The sequence below is a fragment of the Haliotis rubra genome, unplaced genomic scaffold, assembly GCF_003918875.1.
Source record: "Haliotis rubra isolate DU_JTF1 unplaced genomic scaffold, ASM391887v1 Scf54, whole genome shotgun sequence".
In the NCBI taxonomy this organism is placed as follows: Eukaryota; Metazoa; Mollusca; class Gastropoda; order Lepetellida; family Haliotidae; genus Haliotis; species Haliotis rubra.
Window position 1 is genome coordinate 1,904,443 of NW_025767235.1, and position 22,304 is coordinate 1,926,746.

General features: G+C 39.1%; 1 pseudogene; it reads left to right on the forward strand.

Moving 5' to 3' along the window:
• Positions 1–22,304, forward strand: part of LOC124253353 — a 93,887-nt pseudogene that overhangs the window by 51,631 nt on the left and 19,952 nt on the right.

The following is a 22,304-nucleotide window of genomic DNA, read 5'->3' on the forward strand; positions in this document are numbered from 1 at the left end:
TACGCCTATATTTTTAAGGCTATAGAACCATTTTAAAGGAAAACAGATCTTCGTGATGAGGCCTACCTGTCCAATTAAGTCATGTGACATGCATGATGGAATGCAGGTAAATATTTGTACCTGAAAGGTAGCCTTCTAATTAGTATGCTGAGCTAGGTCTAAAAACGTTCTGTCTGGCTCTCCATTGATGTGTTTTAATTAACATCACAACTTGTCCTTTGCGATCGAAATTGCACGCACATATCATTGACGCTAAAAAGTATGTATGAAGCGTTATTTGACATTTCTGCACTGAAGAAAGAACCGTTGTATTTTTAATGCTTTAGGAACTTTCTGAATGTGGGAAAGTGATTTATTTATTTATTCATCCTGCACGTGTAACTCCACCCCCATTTCCCCAACACATCAGAATCAGTTTTGTTTATCTGCCTCACCTACAGTACTGAGCAAACTGACACACCTGTATGCCAGCTACCTCAAGTGTTGCAATATCACAGCCCATACACATAGCTGACATGGACTTTCATTATGAACAGAATCAACTTTAAACAGCATTTTGCTTTTGCAATGGCTCCATGTAGGCATTAGTGACGGTTAGGTTTGTAGACAGGGGATGGTCATTCAAAGTAAATATCTTCAGACCAATAACAAATTCAAACGCTTTTTTATGAAAATGAACTTAAAGCTTTCAATTGCATAATTATTGGAAGACGCTGTTTTGGGAATCTGCGATATAATAGATTGAAAATAGATACAGTGTGTGTGTGTACAAAGCAGGTTGCTCCATGTTCCCTTTGAGTCATGGCAACATGGCTGTAGCACACCCCCTTGTTGTACACAGGTGTCAGGTGTCATCAGCTGCTTCCCAACTGCGTGGTGGACCCCGTTACTCCCTCGCTATTGGGAGGGGAGGGGGTTCCAGCAAGCACTTGAATTCAATCTCAACACGATTTAATTGTTGTATGTCCAACCCATGAGGTCACTAAGTGCACCCGTCCAGGAAAATATAACCTTCTGGAAGAGGATAACTGATTCGTCATTGTTTCAGGGAATGTCAACATTTTGGGGAAAAGGATATAACGAAAAGTGTTTACCTGTCCTGTAATTATTTAAATAGGAAGTGAAACATACGGTTAGGTCATAGTTGAAAACATTTAACCGATTTAGATAATGTAATTACGTACTGAAAGTAAATTTCAAGAAGGGTACACGATGAGAATGTAAACAGTGAAATCACGGAATAGAGGATCAGCGATTCCACATCTATTTTCTTTGTGCTTGTACCTTTAATAATATGTGCTTCATTACTGATGGTTTCAGTTCCATCTAATAACTGATAATATGAACATATTTGACGAACCCGTTGATAATACATAAACCTCTGACAGCATCTGCTAGGCGCAATGTATCCTGTGTATATGTATGTATCAATTTATGTGGGGCATGGGACCAAGAAATATGTATTTCCCTTTATGATTATTATTCATATGTCAAATATTCTACCCGAAATAATATTTGACTTAGTGCTAGGAATGTGTTACCATCCCTAAACGTGGAGTACATGAGTCAATATATCGCCGATGTTATATGCTTAACAGGATTATTCATAGCTGATACACTGCTATGTCTAACACTTGCATTGAAATCACGCGGACACTGATGAAAGCTTCACGTGACTTGGTTACCTCCCTTGACAAACATTGGCGGCCATCATTTTGAAACTGTTTGGTACCATGCAGTTGCGTCAATATTTAACTGTTTGTCGATTTCATTGGTAATTATGAAAAAGGAAAAACAGCTGTATAACGGAGACATTCTTTGTAAAGAAAGTATCCGGGGCATTCAGACCGGTTTTCCAAAAGGAAGATTTCTTAAGTGGGTGAAGTCTTTAATTGTCCTCTTTACGAAGAGACCAAGATTAAATAAAAGTACAAAAGAGTCTTTAGGTAACAGGATATGATAGACTGAAGGGAAGAATTGGAACAAATTATAGCATGTAACCCAGGGATGGTCAATAGACGTTTAAAGGCATATACTTCGCGGGACATGTATCTTGCGGAGTTGGGTGGGATTTCCTGGAATTGTTACCGTTATATTCGAAGCCATTGTATGAGGACTTAGTAATGGCACAACGGTACCGTGAAAAGCGTTATAAAATCTATAAAATCGACGAGGAGGTATGTTATTTTATTCATAATTTGATGCGATTCTTGTCGGGTAAATGATTCTAAATGTTTATATGTTAAATATAATACGATACTGTGTTTTACCTAGGATGATGATTACCGTTATAAAGATGATGATGTCATTCACTCCCCTGTTTCACGAGGTATAAAACATAAACTAGAACTGAAATCTGTATCCTCTGAATTCATGATAAATGATCCGCTGTCACATACCACGTTGTAAGTGACATTACGCAAAATGTTATTAATTGAGGCAATTGTTTGTTCGGCATTCTTGTCGTGGGTGCGTAAATAATGAAGCCTATGATTTCAACTATAAAGTCCTATTGCTTTGGTTTAAAATGAGGTATTGGTAAAACTGTTCAATATTTTGTTTTGAAATATTTGTTTCACCTGGACACATGCTGTTATACAAACAGTTTGTGTCAACATGAAATGTCTTGATCTTTGCCTCATCCCATTCCCTCCGGTATATGGGTAAGATTCTCATGTTGGGTCGAGTATGCCACGGCGACGCTTCTACAGAGATTGGCAAATTTACTCCGCCGGTTAATGATTGACTGAGAATAAAGGTACTCGACCCTAATACATCTGACCTTTACCAGATGTACAGCAAAGTTTAATGTCACTGGCTTGAGGGAATATAACTGAATGTGTTTGTCTGTGCAAACTCTTATCCTATTTAAACATTCGGCTTGTGTTATATAGAACGTATGTGGAAGTTGATGACGTGGCCATTTCCAATTCTTCAAGAGAGAATGTGATCCTATGTATTATCTGCTGGTGTGCTGTAACGGTATATGAGGTGAGGTGAGGTGAAATTGGGTTTAACGTCGTGCTTGAGAATATTTCGCTCATATGACGACGTGGTATATGAAGGTGAACGGATGGAGTTATCATATCCCATGTTTGTAAACTTGGTATTTACGAACAACATTTTGCCTGGAAATGTAACAATGATGCTGACATGATGAATTGCCCTAAATAAAATGTGTTGTCAATGTCCAACCCTGAATGAGTTACCGGTGGTATTTCCTAGCAATTTAATAATATGTGTATTCCTGTCGCAAAGCTGTGAAGGTGGGAGGATGTATTAGCGCTTATAACGAACTGACGGCTATAATGAACTTGGCGTTCTTGTCCAGGCTGCTTGCTGTATAGTTCAGTCAAAACCCATATAACGAACAACCGCAGTAACGAATTAACATTAGTGGTCATTTTGGGTTCGTCGTAACTGTACCTAACTTGACGTACTAGAGACACTCATGTTATAGTTAAGGCAAAGTCAAACATGTCTTTTGTACAAATTATGGCAAAATAGTAATTAGTGTTCCAAACAGCGAATCATGTGGCAGGCAGTAAATACAAATAGTTACAAATAGTGAATTACGATGGATCTACAAAACTGTATATCAAATTGTGAATAATAAGAGCATAATCAATATAGTACGACAGCTGTGTCATAACATGCTGGTTAATTGATGAAGGAAGTAGTTTAAAAGCTAATGAAGGTGGCTTACATACATAATATTGAAAGTCTTGGCATGTGCATGTGGAAACGTTTTGGTTGCTATTATATTTATATTCATGTAAATATCAGGTACATGGGTACTTGGTGGAAATAATGAGGTGACTCATCTGGTACTTGTTGAGATGACAGATTAATTTTATGCAACTGCAAGGGATGTGTTGCATCATCAACTACGCCTACATATGATAGGTCGGTGCCATATTTGCACAGCTTCTCGTTAAGGATTGCGTATTAACAAATCATTTATAGTTGCGACAGATAGGTAATACCTTTCACGTTGAATATACACTGGAAAAACACTTAAAATAGACACATCTACCGTGGATGAATTATAAATTTAGCCCGTAACCTCATGAGCATTCAAGAATTTGCTATATCCAATTACATTCAGCAGGGGGCGGGGTTGTGGGCGTGGCTCCGATGACACGAAGGGTGCAGTCTGCAGTAACTACAGGTGAAATACCTGTAAGTCAACAATTAGTTAGGAACAAACCTATCAGGATTCTTTAACAGATGCTTCTGAATTTTGCAGTTGTTCCATAAGTTTGTTTTATAAGGGAGTGCTTCTTTTCAAGACTGGCCACCGGTATGATCGTGTCGGAACTAGCTTAATTACCACTTGTCAATGGTCCACCTCTGAAGTAGCGCCAGGGGCTAGGTGCTTGGTTTGTGACGTAGTGTAAAGTCTGTGTAAACCAATACACGTGCAGTCTAGCCGTGTCGTGTTCCTCTGTAGATAATGTAAACCCACACGTTCTGCCTACTTGTTGAGGCTCCCAGTCCCGCACCATCTAGTCACACACGCAGGGATTACAGAGCGGGGTGGACCGTAACTTTCGCTCACCAACATGGGTACGTTATATGGAAAATGTTATCTTAAGTTTATTTATATACGTAGAGAAACAAATAAAGGAACACAGGAAAATTCAAGCGTTCTTTTATTATTTTCCAGTTTTCATCACCACAGCGCTATTCAAAGCTGGTGATGAAAACTAGATTATAATAAAGGAACACTTAAATTTTCCTATGTTCCTTTATTTGTTTCTCTACGTATATTATCAATACTTTGGGAATAAAAAAATGTTCAAACTTCAGGGTTATTGATGATTTAAAAGGAAATAAAAGATCAAAGGATATTGTTTCAGTCGTTGGTCTAGCAAAATCAACTGTGAAATGCTGAAACAATACACACTAGTAAACTATGACTTAAGATGCAGGAGTGTTTACGATTGTGGTTAAGATATAAAGAAATTTGAAATAGATTTGATGTTATATATTTTTCAGGACTATATATAACTACCTATTCTTCTCACACTCGTACAAGACATTGTTAATTAGCTTCCTTTGTGTGTTTTCTGCTCGTTTGGTTGTGATTGTTGTGGTGATGACGTGGCCAGTGACGATGCTGTTGGGTTACCGTGTTTATGTTACCCCATGCTGTTACTGGATAGACAGTATTCACCAACATTTGTTTGTTTGTTTGTTTCTCAGAACTCGCTGGTGGATCTAATGACGCGGATGAACTCAACCCAGCCTCATTTTGTAAGGTGCGTGTCTGTTTTCTAACTTAACGTCCTGATTCCGAATGATTCATTCAACCTTCGCCGTCTCAGGATAATAATAATACTGATGACGTCACAGAGAGACTGACGTAGGTGGAAGCAGGTTTTAGAAGTCCTTATATTCACCCACTTGCCTCAGTGGCAACGATGGCGCGAACTAACTCGTACAAGGACCATCCATTGGCTTATACACCTTTAAGTTCATTACATATTCAGGTATTTCAACTTTCTCTTACACATGTAATTGTAGTTTATTTTGTTTTGAATTTCATTTGAATTTTATTTAATTATATGCAGTGGACATGTCCTTTAGATGCTGTTTATATTTTACCTGTTGTTTTACGGAAATGGTTTCTTTAAATCTCAACGATCGTTAGGTTGACAAAGTGGTTTGTTTAACACCTTGTTAAGTTAAGTTAAGTTATTTGTTTATTTGAAAAGATGATCTTATTCGTTATATGGTGGATACACTGGATTATAAAGTATGCTATTTATTTTATTAGTTACCCATATCCTCACAACATTTCAATGGTTGTGTTAACAATTCGATTGGAACAGGCCGACTCGTATTTGTTTAAATTGATTTCTACATTTGAGAACTTCGTCTTGAGGTCATTAAGTGCATTCTTTAAACTTGATTTTAACTTGAGGAATTTATTTAAATACTCGAAATAGAACGTCAACTGGTGAGAATCTTCCCCAACCCGCACCATTATTTTTTGTGGCAGTCAGTTGTTTTATATTCCATTCCATCGAAGCAAGTTCAAACGTTACATTACCTCTTAACGTGTTTCACATTGGAGTTACGTATACTATTGCCCGGCTTTGTGATTGAAGTGTGAGACCCGTCCTTCTAGGACAACGTATAATGTTTACTCTCAGTGTTGTCCCCTTACCTGAGCTATCAGTTATCTGTTCAGTGTTCAGATTCTAAAGTCTCATGTACATGCCCACACACTATGGTACGTACCAACGTATACTTCATGTGCGCTCTGAATATAAACATTGCAATATATAGGTGACGTTTACTTTCCTGAATACTGAGACAATGTGTAGACAACGTTTTGTTTTTCAGGTGTATTAAACCCAACGATCAGAAATCCCCGGACAAGTTTCAAGTCGAGCAAGTATTCAGCCAACTGCGTTCAAACGGCGTGTTCGAGATATCACGTGTTCGACAAATGGGATATCCCCTCAGATTTGAATTCGACGAATTCATTGACAAGTAAGTGTTTCATATATTTCCGTGTGGGTATACTCAGTGTTGTGAATCCACACGTGGACGCTATTCACAGGTTACATACTCTCTGATAATGTCAGCTCGTCACTGTTGGCGGGACGTCGTTTAAGCAGCGTGGACTTTGATAGATCAAAATACTTCATATTAGGGGTGGGGCTTTAACGAAGAGAAGTCAAACACAGCCAACGTAGATAAAATCGTGGAAAATACTAATTTCATAACGTTCATTTAGTTGTTTTATACGTATAAGTGGTAGGGTACGTGTCGATATTAATGTAAATATACACTGATGTAAAAAACATCCAGCGAAGGCGTGTCAAATTATTTGACACTTATGGAATCTCTTCTTTGAGTTGAAATCAGGAAGCCTTTGTAAGCAGCTGATAATAATTCCAGATTCCCAGTTTGTGTAAACACGCAACCTAATCATGTGTTCAGAATGGCAAACCATTTTAACAGAACGTTTTGTGCTGCATTTAGAATAAGTGTTACAATGCATCAATGTGTAATGCGATTAGGAAGTTATATAAATCCCTCGAATAACAGAAAATTATCCAAAGGTGCCGAAATTAATATTTTATTTGACAAAATCAAACAGTGTTTTGATGGCAGACAAACGCCAGCCGCGATAACCCCATGCACAGTTCGAATCTCGCTTGTCTTCACAATGCTGCCATTGTCCGAAGTGGAGAACGGGATAGTGCGTGCGCTGCTGCCAAATTGCAGGAAGGTGTGAGTTATGTAGTGGAGAATGCAGCACAGGTGGCTCGTACGGGTTTCCGTACTTCACCAGGACAACAACGTCTTTGAGTGCCCGTCTTTACCCATACCTCCATTCGGGATAACTTGAATGTCCTTACAAGCTTGACAAAGAGTTATAAGTCATAAAGACATGTGCGGCATATCTGACCCGAGTGCATCTGGGGTCGCGACTTATTCCAGATTTGTTGTTTTTGTGGCACATAGCTAATCCTTAGACACTCCAGCCATGCATTTTGGCCATGTGTGTGGACATAGGTAGGGTAGGGAGCGCTCTCCGTCTTCGGTTATCATCACTATGCGTTGTTTAATTTAGAACATCGTGAATTCACAGAGGGATAGGTAAATGCACACTGAGGAATGACTGCATAACCTCTTTCTGTTGATCCCCGATTTAGCACGGGAAACGCTGGGATAAGAATTGTAAAGAAACGTCATTGTTTGAACTGTAATGTATTGTCGTATGTCCTCATAACCCTGTGCATCACGATGCTGCAGTACTGTATGGCCTGGTGACGTCACCTCTAGGAAGTGATAGGAAGTCAGTCATAAAGAAATACTACCTCCTATATAGGTTCATCACTCTGTGTGGAAATCTCTATCGGAATAATTCAAGCAGGCTGTGTCATAAGTCAGTTACCCCTTCACCGGTTTCCTTGTAATGAGAAACTGGATATTCTCCAAGTCCTCAGTATCTTTAGATACTTTGATTGAAAAATTGTGGATTGTAGGACAGGTGTCGGTGCGACAGGTAAAGATATACTCTTCTATACTCTTCCAAATAGTCACTTGTCTAGAAGTGTTGAAGGACATATTATTTACGTCTTTGGTTTAATTATTTATTTATTATCTTTCAGGTTTATTTGATGATATATGACTGACCTAAGGAACACAGTTTTATGGATGTCAACTTCTTTATTATGAGGAACACAACGTTTTGGAGTATATCCTTACTCCTTCATCATTCACTTGATGAAGGAGTAAGGATATACTCCAAAACGTTGTGTTCCTCATAACAAAGAAGTTGACGTCCATAAAACTCGCTTCCTTATGTGTATCACTTCTAAATACCGCTTTAACACCCAAAAGTGACCTTTTACCAACGTTCAAATGTACATAATGTCTGTGCGGCATGTCTTACTGTTCATAGTATGCGTTTTTACGGGAAATCAGTTTCCTTGAGACGATTCTACAAAAAGGTACAAGTATGGTGCACGTTTCTGTGATGCTTGCATTGATGTGCTTGTACTTGTGTTTAAGGTACAAGTTCCTTGCATTCAATCCGTCGGACAATGTTGAAGCGACGAGGGAGAATTGCGGGCTCATAGCCAAAGTCTCTGGGTTAGAAGACTATCAGCTTGGTGACACGAAGGTAGGTGTCTACGTCCTCTTGCCAATATCCAGCTTCTCTTCCAACTAACGAAACGTTCTGGAATGTTGTATATCAGAAATAGCTGAACTAATTTGGATGTTAATAACCGGATGTGCCTGTTCAGTGAATACATATCATGTATACGCGTGGCCTGTGTTTTTAGTTGTAATATTTGTACAGAGTATCTTTTTGAAACGGTTCCTGTATGTAGAATACATCGATGTGGTTTCGTTTCAACTCATTGTTTTGCTATTATCATGTCTCTTGGTACACGTCTCCGGACCGAGGATATACAGCCCTATGACGTCCTTGGTGTTTATTTGTGTTGGTATTATAAAGGAGGAGATACTTCGGCTTGTTCATCAAAGATGTATTATCTATGATGTTAATTTGTTGTGAGAAATTAGCTTCATCTTCCGCTACAACTAACACCTCCCTACCACATGCTACTACATTTACAACGATACCTCATGTACCACCTTCTACTAAATTCACAATCAATACTTCACTGTCTCCCTTCTACAATATTTACAATCATAACTTCACTGTCCCACTACTACTACATTTGCAATCAATACTTCAGTATCTTCAGTATCCTCCCTTCAACTACATTTACAATCAATACTTCACTGTCCCCTACTACTACATTTACAATCAATACTTTAGTATCCTCCCTTCAACTACATTTACAATCAATACTTCACTGTCCCCCTGTTACTACATTTACAATCAATACCTCAGTATCCTCCCTTCAACAAGATTTACAATCATACTTAACTGTCCTCTACTACTACATTTACAATCAATAATCAATAATATAATCATTGTCAACTACCAATCAATACTACTGTGTCTTTAACTACATTTACAATCACTTTTGTCCCCTACTCACATTTATCTCAGTATCCTCCCTTCAACTACATTTACAATCAATACTTCACTGTCCGTCTTTAACTACATTCACAATCAATACCTCATATACAACCTTCTACAACATTTACACTTAATACTTCACTCCCTTCTACTACAATCAATACTTCCTTGTCCCTCTATTACTACATTTACAATCAATACCTCGCTGTCTGTTTTTAACTACATTTACAATCAATACCTCATATTCAACCCTCTACAACATTGACACTTAATACTTCACTCCCTTCTACTACATTTACAATCAATACTTCACTGTCTCCCCTACTACTACATTTACAATCAAAACTTCAGTATCCGTTCTTCAACTACATTTACTATCAATGCTTCACTGTCCGTCCTGTACTACATTTACATTCAGTACCTCATATACCATCTTCTACTACATTTGCAATCAATACTTCACGGTCCCTCTTCTACTACATTTACAATCAATACCCGATTATGTCACATTTTACTATTGTTACAACAATACCTCGTTATACCACCTGCTACTATTGTTACAACAATACCTCGTTATACCACCTGCTACTACCATTACAACAATGCCTCATTATGTCACCTGCTACTACCGTTACAACACTACCTCATCATACCACCTACTGCCGTTACAACAATGCCTCATTATACCACCTGATACTACCGTTACAACAATACCTCGTTATACCACCTGATACTACCGTTACAGCAATACCCCATACAGTACTTGTCTAACCATTACCCGACTATACCCAGTTGTACCTTACGTGGAAAGGGTTGTGGGTGGGTCAGCTTCACTCCCCAGTCTTCCTCCACATAGAACCACATGTAGCATATGATAGGTCTCTTTATTCAAAAGACTTTGCTCGAGCTATTCCTGCGTTGAACTGGGTACCCTGCAGTTTAAAATGGTAATATGATTGTCAACCTTGGGCACATTGATCAGTTGCCTTTGATTATAATGTGAAAGCCTTGAGCATACACCTTGTGAGGCTAGCGCAATGTAAGGATAAACAAACACAACGAATTTCTACATGCACAACCAATACCTCACTATACCACCTGATACTACATGCACAACTAATACCTCACTATACCACCTGATACTACATGCACAACTAATACCTCACTATACCACCTGATACTACATGCACAACATGCACCTCAACTACCTCCCACTATACCACCTGGTACTACATGCACAACTAATACCTCACTATACCACCTGGTACTACATGCACAACCAATACCTCACTATACCACCTGATACTACATGCACAACCAATACCTCACTATACCACCTGATACTACATGCACAACCAATACCTCACTATACCACCTGGTACTACATGCACAACTAATACCTCACTATACCACCTGGTACTACATGCACAACTAATACCTCACTATACCACCTCGTACTACATGCACAACTAATACCTCACTATACCACCTGATACTACATGCACAACCAATACCTCACCATACCACCTGATACTACATGCACAACTAATACCTCACTATACCACCTGGTACTACATGCACAACTAATACCTCATTATACCACCTGATACTACATGCACAGCTAATACCTCACTATACCACCTGATACTACATGCACAACCAATACCTCACTATACCACCTGGTACTACATGCACAACTAATACCTCACTATACCACCTGGTACTACATGCACAACTAATACCTCACTATACCACCTGATACTACATGCACTAATGCCCTCAATACCACCTCACTACATACCACCTGATACTACATGCACAACTAATACCTCACTATACCACCTGGTACTACATGCACAACTAATACCTCATTATACCACCTGATACTACATGCACAGCTAATACCTCACTATACCACCTGATGCTACATGTACAACAGTACTTCCACTACACAACCTCGTCCTACATCTACAGCAATACCTCTACCAGATAATACTGCCACTATAACTACAGCCAGTACCCTCACTTTATTTACCCTAGCGGTGATGTCTGCTTATGAGTCTGAATACTACTGGTGTTCATCTGCTGCTTGATCCGGGTTAGAATTGATCTTCAGTACATGCTTGTCGTAAAAGGCGAATAAAAGGGGTTGGGTGGTCAGGTTCGCTGACGTGGTTGACACATGTCATCGTATCCCAATTGCGTAGATCGATGCTCATGATGTTGATCACTGGATTGTCTGGTCCAGACTCGATTATTTACAGACCGCCGCCATATAGATGGAATGTTGCTGAGTGCGGTGTAAAACCAAACTCACTCACTCACCTGCTGCTGGAGGAGTGCTGAATATGAGCACATGTGTACCGTACATGCTGGTGACGTAGTCTGTTTTCCAACGACATACATATGTCTGTGTGTGGTGCGGGAGGGGAAAATCACACGAGGTGCGAGATACGACAAACACCAACCGTTTGTCCCAACCCCATCCAAAATGTAATTACAAAGTTTTTACTTTCAGCAAAGGTTAATGACTGTCACCGGTTGTATAATGGTTGGGTTGTAATTTGTTCTGAAATAATACCCTTGTAATCTTACATTGAGTTATTACAGCTATTAACACATGTGTATGGATCATCTAATCTATTGTATGGAAGGTTATGGACAGGCTGTATGTATTACAAATCCCAAATCTTCTACCTACTGAGAGCTCAGGCTGCTGTTGTACTACCTTAAGTCTATGTAAGGTTTTGGAGTTGTTGGCCACCTTAGCACTAAGGTTGCTTTGTACAACATCACCCTGGACTCTACAGCCTTTGTATTCTACAGATACATGTAAGACAATCTCCTCATAGTTCTCACGTGTTTAAAGGTATGTCCTTGAACACAACTGTACATTGGTCCCGGGAAGGTATTCCAGTAACCAGGGAAACAATTAACAATAAATAATCAGGTTTGTTTCACTGACATACCACAGATTCTATAGACGTGTTTTGGACATTTCTCGTTACGTGTGCGAATAAGTAGGTTTCTATCACCTTGAGAAGTAGAAACAAATCGCAAGACATAAGTCGAATGTCCCCCTTCTTTACATACCCCTCTGGTCGCAGTCGCAACCTTGGGACAGGGGCCAGAGCTAGACTTAACACCTCGATCAGTGTAATCAACAAGTGTGGGGAACGACAGTTATTTCCTGGGTCTTGTCTATAAAGTTTAAGTCTCTAAACAAATCGATTCCATTTGATTTGGCACATTGTTTAGCTTTATTTCACACCTTTGGGATAAACGTTCTTCAAGAAAAAACAGAAATGCTTTTAGTTTTGCAAGTTTTTACACGGAGAAAAAATGAACTTAAAATGTCAGAATTAGGATCGTGATCCTCAGTCGGATTTCTTTTATGTGTAGACATTCGTACCTTTGTTTAGGCTGACTTTCGGGTCTGATTGAAACATACAACACTTCATGTCAAACTACATACCATTCATGGTTTAACTAAATGTTTCTGATCGACAGAGCTTGTTAGTTCTCGTATTTGCACACAAATTGGTTTACAGGGGATACCTTGTGTACATTGTATGCTAATGCACGTTGTAAAAGATTGAAATACCTATGTTTTTCAATTTCACTTGACTTCGCAAAGTGTTAATCCCACGTTTATTTCAAAATTTGAAGATTTTCAAATCGTTGAAGAGTTTGGGACATTTCTAGTATTAGCAGTAGACTGTGGAATGTAGGCAATCAATTCCATGTTAGTGTTTTAATGATTGCCAAGGTGAGTGGGTTCATCTTGTCTCCAGCAACTTCCACTCCAAGTCAACTGCAATAATCAAGTATAAATGGAGACCTGCACTATGAAATGTGGTGATATTACCTTCCTTTAATGTTCATTTTTAAAATATTTAGGAAAAAAATTTAATAGCGGAAACTGTAAATGTGTTTGTTATGTGCAGTAATGTTTGTATATAATAAGTACTAGTTAAGTTCCTATTTCGTTAAATTTAAACGTACTAATCCAGTGGAACAGTTCGGTTGACATCAGCACTCCACTTGTCTCGAAATACGTATAGCTCGATATACAGAGCGACCACTAGACGTACAGTATTCCTTCGGGATGTTCACATGATCAACTTTGTACCTCTCCAGTCTGATGATCCGTTCTTTCTTTCATTTCAGTTGTGACGTATATACCTTCTTTTGTCCAACAGTTTATGTTGTAAATATTCAGACAAATAGTCCCCAAATATATATATATAAGATATAATAGAACGATTATGTTTGATATTTTCAAACTTTGTTTTAAAAAAAACACTGTACAAATTAGTGACTGTCCCAACCTCATGTATCAAGTTTACTTGCCTTATATTATACGTGCAATGTATTTATTATACTAGTCAGGTGACAAATTCTGTCATTATTTAATCTGAGGCCTCCTGAATGGCATTAAATTCAACAAATAGTTAACAAGATATTCTTGTCTCCAAAGAGCCATATGTTATTCAGCTAGATGTTATGCCCATAGTTCAAACGGTGGCTTCCAACAAGGAGATAGCTTAACAGCGTTTCTGAACTTGACTTTGCTTCGTCCAAATCGATGATAATGCTGAATGAAGGACGCTTCTGTTGCAATATATAAATTTAATATTGATCATAGTCAAATGTAAGATTGGAAGATTACACTCCAAACTCCATGTATTACCTACGAGGGCGAACATATCGGAGTTCATATTTTTCATACGATGCCCTAGGGCAAAATATCACCTTGTGACGTTCTTCTGTGACGTTGCTTTCTAAATGCGGCGAAGGCGGGTAGACAGCCTATGTTTGAAAGTATATTTGGGTTATTTTCCTCAATTTGACGACTTCGGTAATAAACAGATTATTATATTCGTGCCCATATCATACTATGTTTACGACACTCGTGCCTAAATATCGGTATATCCCTCGCTCTCGCTCGGGAAATACCAAGCTTTAGGCACTCGTGTCGTAAACATAGTATGAAATGGGCACTCATATAATATCCTCTATGTATGTTGCCATCTGCATTCCATTCGAGCACCATTTCCAGTCACACAATAAACAGCAACGGTCCCTCAACATTGCTTCATTCTGAGCGACTCATCTCAAGAAAATCTATACTTGTTTATCTGGTGTAAAATGCCAGTAGAAGCATTTACATATACTCTGTTGTTACTTGCGGAACCGATAAATCCTCTCCAAATACATTCTGATATAAAAGCCGACACAACAAGAACACAATGTTCCATTTTTTCATTTATCAATATAGACATGCCTATGCTTTCTGTATATAGTGCCTCGTATGGTTTTACAAATAATGGTTTACATACTGTCAAAATGCCTGTTCCATGTTCAACAACGTTACCTTCGCTGTAATCAACAAGTGAAGCAACGGCTACAGTGTGACACAGCCAGATCGGATACATAACCGCACTAGTTTTTCAAAAGCAAAAATGGGAAACGTGTCTTATGAAAAACTACATAAAACATTGTAAGTCAATGAAACCCGGGCCACCAGACATGCAAGGGGCTGTTTCCTTTGGCAAATAAAGTCTTAATCAAGAGGCTTTAGCCAAAAGGCTGATGGAGATTTTAACAATGGAAAGACTCGCCGAATGCAAAAAAGGAGCATTGATCGACGCATGTATAGACAGTGCTCTAATTGGTTTAAAGATATTCACTTCTCTGCAGCTAATCTACAAGAAGGATCACGTGTCACCATGACTACGCCGTTGATGCTTTGAAGTCAAGGTTAATTAAAAATCCTTAACTCAAAATTAAACATGTCTTCGTGGAAGAAGAATTTCAGAACACCTTTCATATCTTAATGTTCAGAACACTTTTAAGACTTAATATTAGTAAAACATTCTGAAATCGTTTGTTATTCGTTCTGTCTTTTGAAATGGGTGGGATTATGAAAGTGCATACTGTGTTGTTAGACTGGACTGACAGGCTAATGGCGGGTCAAGGCTACCGACTGCACATGCTGTGCACTTGTCAACACGTTTGTTGCACCTTGGATAGAATCCATTAGTTTTAGCAGAAGACCAATTAGCATAGTTTGCCAGTGGCCATGAGTCACGTGACTCTAGCTAACATGCTCATCCATGGGATTAAAGAACATGTATGCACTGAGATTACCCAAAGAAAAATTCCCCCCAATAAAATGCAAGCTTGATCAAACTTATTTTCAGGTGTCAATGATGCTGCCAATCATTGTTATGACGTAAGCGTTATGAAGTTTGCAATGTGTTTGCACGGGGGTGATAATGCATGCCACACGACTAGTTAAGATATGTTGTGGATTACTGAAAAACCGTCTTCTTATCAGGACGTCCTATCTACGTTCAAATAACCTATCAGAATCACCTGCTTAGGAGGCAAGTCATTACTCCTTTCATCTCCGATAAATCAAGGCCACGAATGTTTCCCTTCTTGGAGTTGTAGATGACATTGTACAGACATTAGAAAAAGCTTTTGTTAATTACAAAGACTGGTTGCGTTCAAGGTCACAGTCGTCAGTAATTACCGATTGTCTTAAAGGTCTGTGGAATTGGGTTAAGTTGGCCTTTAAATAAAGACAAGCTCCTATCCTCCCGCCAGAATTCTGAAAATATCAGAGATACCTGTCTCCTCTGCATGGGCCTCTTCAAGTGTATGTTACATTCATTAATGGAGTCGCAGTCCCATGGTGACCATTAAATCGTCCTCAACGTTGATGGTATTTTCTAGCGGTCGAGACTTAACCTTCAGCACCTGGAACTTGGATGCTAATTAATACTGCCATCAAAACTATAAGCCACACTCTTTGTATAAATAGAACCATCCCCTTGACCTGCCACCATGTTAACCACTAGGGATCCAGGTGTACCTGCGCATATGGATTGCAATTCGAGGCAACATTTATTGATCAGGATTCTTGCAAAACTCGGAGGACAACGTGTTTGCTTGCTGAAAATATGACATTGAATTGGTGAAAAACTGACATCTTCAACAAAGAGCCAAGGTTTAAACTGTAAAAAGTGGTGTGTATATATGTGGATACTTTCCAGGCAGGAACATTACAATATCGTCTTCCTTTAGCACATGGATGGATTTACCATTTGGCTAACATAACTCATGTTGTAAGTAATTGACGAGTTGTTGCCAAAGTCTGTTGTCATCTTTGACTGTCACTCAGCGCGTTGTTCAATAATTGTTGACATCAATGGACACTAAATGTCATAGATTTGGACAGGTGAATAATTGAAAGCATTTGAATTGGGGTTTTACCGAAAAGTTTAACTATCATAATTACAAATAGTCCAATCATGAATCTCTTCTTTTAAGTAAGCCCATTATCCTACTGTATCAAATCTCTTGAGATTACAACGTATTGATATTAATATCGAGGTATTGAGGTAGCTCATGCATCAATTAATCACTGTTTAATTCAGCTAGGTTTTAGATACAGCCTGTGTACGTTTCCATCATTCTGTTTGAAGTCCAGCGATGACCATGTATTTGTATTACATGTCGATGCATTCAATAAATTAACATGGTACCTAACTACTAACTATGACCTCACGCTAGAGATGTGTCACTTATTGTTTTTCTAGGTTTATTTGTAAATTGCAATGGACACAGAGAGAACATACCACCCTCCCTCTGTGTATTCTATTCTTCAATCAGTTGAAGCACCCCACCCATACATCTTGGCAGATGCTGCACAAAACCTGCCCCTCCCTCTGCAGCCAGATAACCTACCCTTGTCAGCTGCACAGTGTTGTCTCGTTACAGATCTTCCTCAAATACGGTGACGAGGATCTACTGAACACTCTCCTGCAGGAACTAGAGAGCAAGGTCGTTGTCATCCAGACCCAAGTCCGAGGGTTCCTGGCAAGGAAATTCCACAAGACACTACTGGCCCTCAGAAAGGAGAGGGCGATCATGGATGACTTCAACTTCGAGTCAACTCAGTTCAAAACAGGGACAATAACAATGAAAACCTCAAGCATAAAATCCAAAACATCAACGATGATGACATTGATGTAAGTTACTTTCTTTTGTTGTATGATTTAGCTATTGTCTGCTTGTTTGATCACGGTTCTAGATGTGTTTAATCTGTGTTAATTTATTGTGTGATATATAATTATTATGTTCCTATGCATCATCATCATAATGACATACGTTAGGAACAACTGTATGATGAGGTATTTGAACTGTCTGGGTTTTCTATGGGACAATTTGGCAAATAGTATATTTATATGCATGTAGACGTACATGTATATGTTCACATATATGACTCTGTCTTTTCCATTATACCAACTTGTGTTTAAAGAAAGGCACAGGTATGTATCTTACATTTTAGGTATGAGATCATAATCCTCTATGGCAACATATTCTCATTATATTGATGTGTAGAATGATACCAATAATTTGGCAAAAGCTCATGGTGGACACTTATCCATCGAGTGAAGAAAAGATATGTTTACGTTAAATCTGATTTTGCAAATTATGTTTTACGGAATCATGGAGAACTATTTCACGATATGTTCCATCACAGCCCTATCGCAAAGTCTCTTGTCCTTTAACACATAACATATAAAGTTCACAGCCTGAATACTTCAAATACCCTGTCTATGCAACTGTGATGTATCAGTATATCCCCTCATACCATAATCTAATAAAGCAAACTGATGTGTATAGATGCACCTGACTCTGTACCTCATATCTATTTGGTTTATGACTATGTCTTTATATATTGTTGATAAAGATATGAAAAGGCATTTCGGTGTTGACAATGTGATTCAGGCTCTGGTGTCCCTCGCCGTGATGTTGCTGGAATACTGCTAAAAGCGGCGTAAAACCAAACTCAGTCAGTCAGTCAGTGATTCAGGCAGTCATGCAATGTGGCACAAAGCACCCATCACTGACTTTGCACATACATACATCTCACGTTAGTCCCATATATGGCACACAGAACTGAACATGCGCGGAATGCAGACAGAATGCTGCTTGTTCAAACTGCAAATGGCGACATTAAGACCTACTGGGACAGACTGACCGCCAGAATGACACTTGCCTCATCAACCACATCATGGCCGTCCAGACAATATGGTTGTTAATGTTTGCAATATAACTTTAACTCGTAAGTATTCGTGACGAATATATGCCTTTCGATGGGAGGCTTGATGGTTTTGGCTTATGCTATGAGGGCGTGGAGTTGTCGAAGCAACCTTGGCACTCTCTGAAGGATATTGCTGAAAAACTATGTGTTGTATTGGACGCCACAGGATACATAATCAATACTTATGTGAAACCTAGATTAAAGAGTCCGAGCTTTATCTCTCCCAATGGTATTTTCTTTTGGGTTTTCCGCGAAAGTACAGCTCAAAATAGGCTTTCGCGGTAACGTTTTGCTCAGTTAATCCTGAAAAAATTGTTCTTGAAACCAAAGAAAAAGACAAGGGCGTTTAACTTTTTTAGTTAAAGTTCCATGCAGTGGTAATATTTGTAAAGGCCTGACCATGTCTGTTTGAGGCTTTTTGAGATAAGATTTTTCGTATATTTTTCACACAACAAGAAATCGTCATCAAATTAAATAAATATCAGTTTAAGTAAGATAATAAAGGAGGCAGCAGCGCTCCTTGTCCTATTCCTAACAAATTAAGACTTAGATAAAGTGCCTTTTGGCTTTTGGGATTAGATCTCTATGTAGCCCTACGAATCCAGAAGGAGTGATTAAGAACGAATTTCCAGGTATTTCGAGCTGTTTTTTCGTGAGAATGTGGTAACAATACTCAGGCCTGGGTTACAAAGACTGGCAACGACATTGGGCACACCGTCAGCTGAACAGGGTTGTCTATCAGCGATCGACGGCTTGCTATTTGCAAGTGTTTCTATCTTCCGCTGTCGGCCCAGAACTCGGATTATCTCTCTCACAAAAAGCTCTCTCTCCCGGGACCAATATTTGTTGACAAACAACAAAATCACTAAACAACATTTGCATCGCACAGCCATTGGTCGTGGCTACCTCCATGCTAGACACTCACTGGGGCTCAAACACTAGCAAAAATGTTCCAGTGCTTAGAACATTCCTAGCGCATGCGCAAGGCTGTGTGAGACAAAGAAGGCCCCAGTGTCCTTTGCAAGCGGATTATTGTATTTTTCTGATTTGGGCTTACGTAATATTTACTCGGATGTGCAACACTTTTCGTTGTTCAGTGGTGATGATGCGACGCGGCCATCGGGCAGAGAGATAGGAGTACACCCAGCCTATTGAATTACATCGGAATCGGCCTTAACCTTACGATGTACCTCACTGGAACTCCGGTCCCTCTCATTCCATAGCCTCTCACACCATACCATTCTCACGGCCACTTCTGCCTCTCCCGTGACACTTCTCAGAGGATTTTACCACACTCAGTGGGATTATTTCGTTTCATAGCTGGAACTAAAGTGGTGGAACTAAAGCAACTTATTCCATTTCCTACAGATCATCAAGAACCTTAATCAGCCTATTTCACCCATCACCAGTAAAGACAGCGAGAAGCATGGTGACCGCCTACCAGTGATGAGTTCTTCAGACAAGTTCGGTCCCTCGGACGTTGGGATCCTTCCCCAGGGTACCGATGATGATACGAGGAGGAGGAGGCGGAGGAGAAAAAGGAATAATTCACAAAAGTCATCAACGACAACGTCCGAAAGCACGGCGACAACTAATCTCTCCAGTCAGCCGATTGTGGATGACTGCAAGTAAGTATTTGTCAAAACCTTCCACCACAGGTAAAATCAGCACTGTTGAGAATCATGAAATCCACGTATCTCTTAATCCGTAATATTTGACAAAGGTACTTAATCCTCAGTTTATAAAGTAATGTATAATAAAATTATCTTTACTCTTCTGTTCTTCCTTTAAAATGGGATAGCTTAAAATTAAGTTTCATCTATGGGAAGGCAACGAATCAGCATTATAAGAGGTCGAAAAAGTTTGGTTCTGCCCCAAGATAATTTCCACTGATCGATTTTTGGGGACAGTTTCAAACAAAGGTTGTCCCCAAATTTATTCGATTTCAACATGCTATAAGGTTAATATGATTTTTTCTTTGGTTTAAGAGCGTTTATAATCATGGAGTTACAGGGTTTATTAGAGAGAAAGCTTTTTTTCATTCTACAATATTACAGTGTATCCGTCGTTTTGATTGCCGCCATTGCGGCTTGTAGGGGTGACGTCATTTGTGTGTTCATGACATCATTGAGCAAAGGATCATGGGGGATTTGACATGTTTGCAAACTGTGAGATCATCACAAAACTATCATAAATATTTAATCCAAATATGTGCCATACATGTTATACACCTCACATTATATATGTGTCATACAAGGTGTACAATACCTCAAAACCTTACTTTACATCATTAAAAGAATATAACGTTTTAATCATTCCTTTTTAATGACACCTTGAAGTAGTTTTTCATCAGAGGGAATGTACGGTGATTGAAGGCCATGATGATGCTGATGCTGCATCTGATTCAACCAGGTGTGGGGAAGGGGATAGTTTGCTATTGTATGAATCCGTTCTTGTGCATGTTTGGACAAGGATTTACCTTAACGAGATAAACCCTTGGCTTTTGGTTACTTCAACTCCGTTTCTTATCGTCTACGTGGCAGATCGGCCACCTACAGGCGTGTTGTAATTAACCCAATGGGCGGGCGATAGATGCCGACAGAGAGCGCAATGTTTCAGCTGTGCATGAAGTACACCTTTGTAGGTAAAAATCGTGACATCTGCCAAATTCCACATCAGTTATCGATTTATAGCATGATGACTACCTGCCATGGCGTGTGGAGCTGGAGGAGAAGGGAAAGGATGTAGAACTGGATTGCAGGGAAACAACCCGACTGTCCCCATCTTTTGTTGGTTCAATTGATTACCTGGTGACCTTAAACATACTGACAACCTCCATTTCATTCCTAGCTTCAAACATTTCCACGTCTTACCTTATGATAAAAAAAAGTTTTTAAAATTTCTTTCCTTTTTTACATATAAAACGTGAGAAAAGTTTTGTTCTGATCTTGATGGTATTGTATGTTGGCGAGCATGGGATTTCGCCTATAAGGGCAAACATCTCGGTGTTTGGAAATACGCAAATCCCCGAGTACCAACAGGAAGGAATCGATCGAGACATTACACACTAGAGAGGCATCCCACTGCCCCCTTCCCCTTAACGCTTCCCCCATACGTCATTCCCAGAAGCCTTTGCGATATCCATGACAAAATGGAGGATGTTAACTAGAACGTTCTGTTCATGGATTTATGGAACTACTTACACCTTCTATTGGATTATGTCTGTTAATTGAAACGATGATACTATGGCATCTGACAGGTCAGTGGAACACTTTCATTTTATTGTATCAACTTAAATTTTGCGCGGAGATAACTTTTGTAGTCCTTCACGTCCCCTGCCCCGTCTGTGCATGGCGTCCATTTTGAAAAATCTTTCAGTTCCTAAATGGATGCTTGGAGTGAGATGTCTCGATGACTACTTTCGTTTATGAGCGTGTCACACTTGCATGAAAGTAGCACCAACCTTTACAATGAATAGAACTTTTGTAAACATAACTTGCTAACGTTTTAGTAACGAAAGGTAACTTATAAATCAATACTTCAGTCCGCCATTTTGTACCAATAACGATTCTAGACTTTGGTCAAAGAGCAGATAATTCTCAGGACAACTATTTGATAACAATTTTATGTCAGTTCTATTGTAAAAAACTACTGTGAATG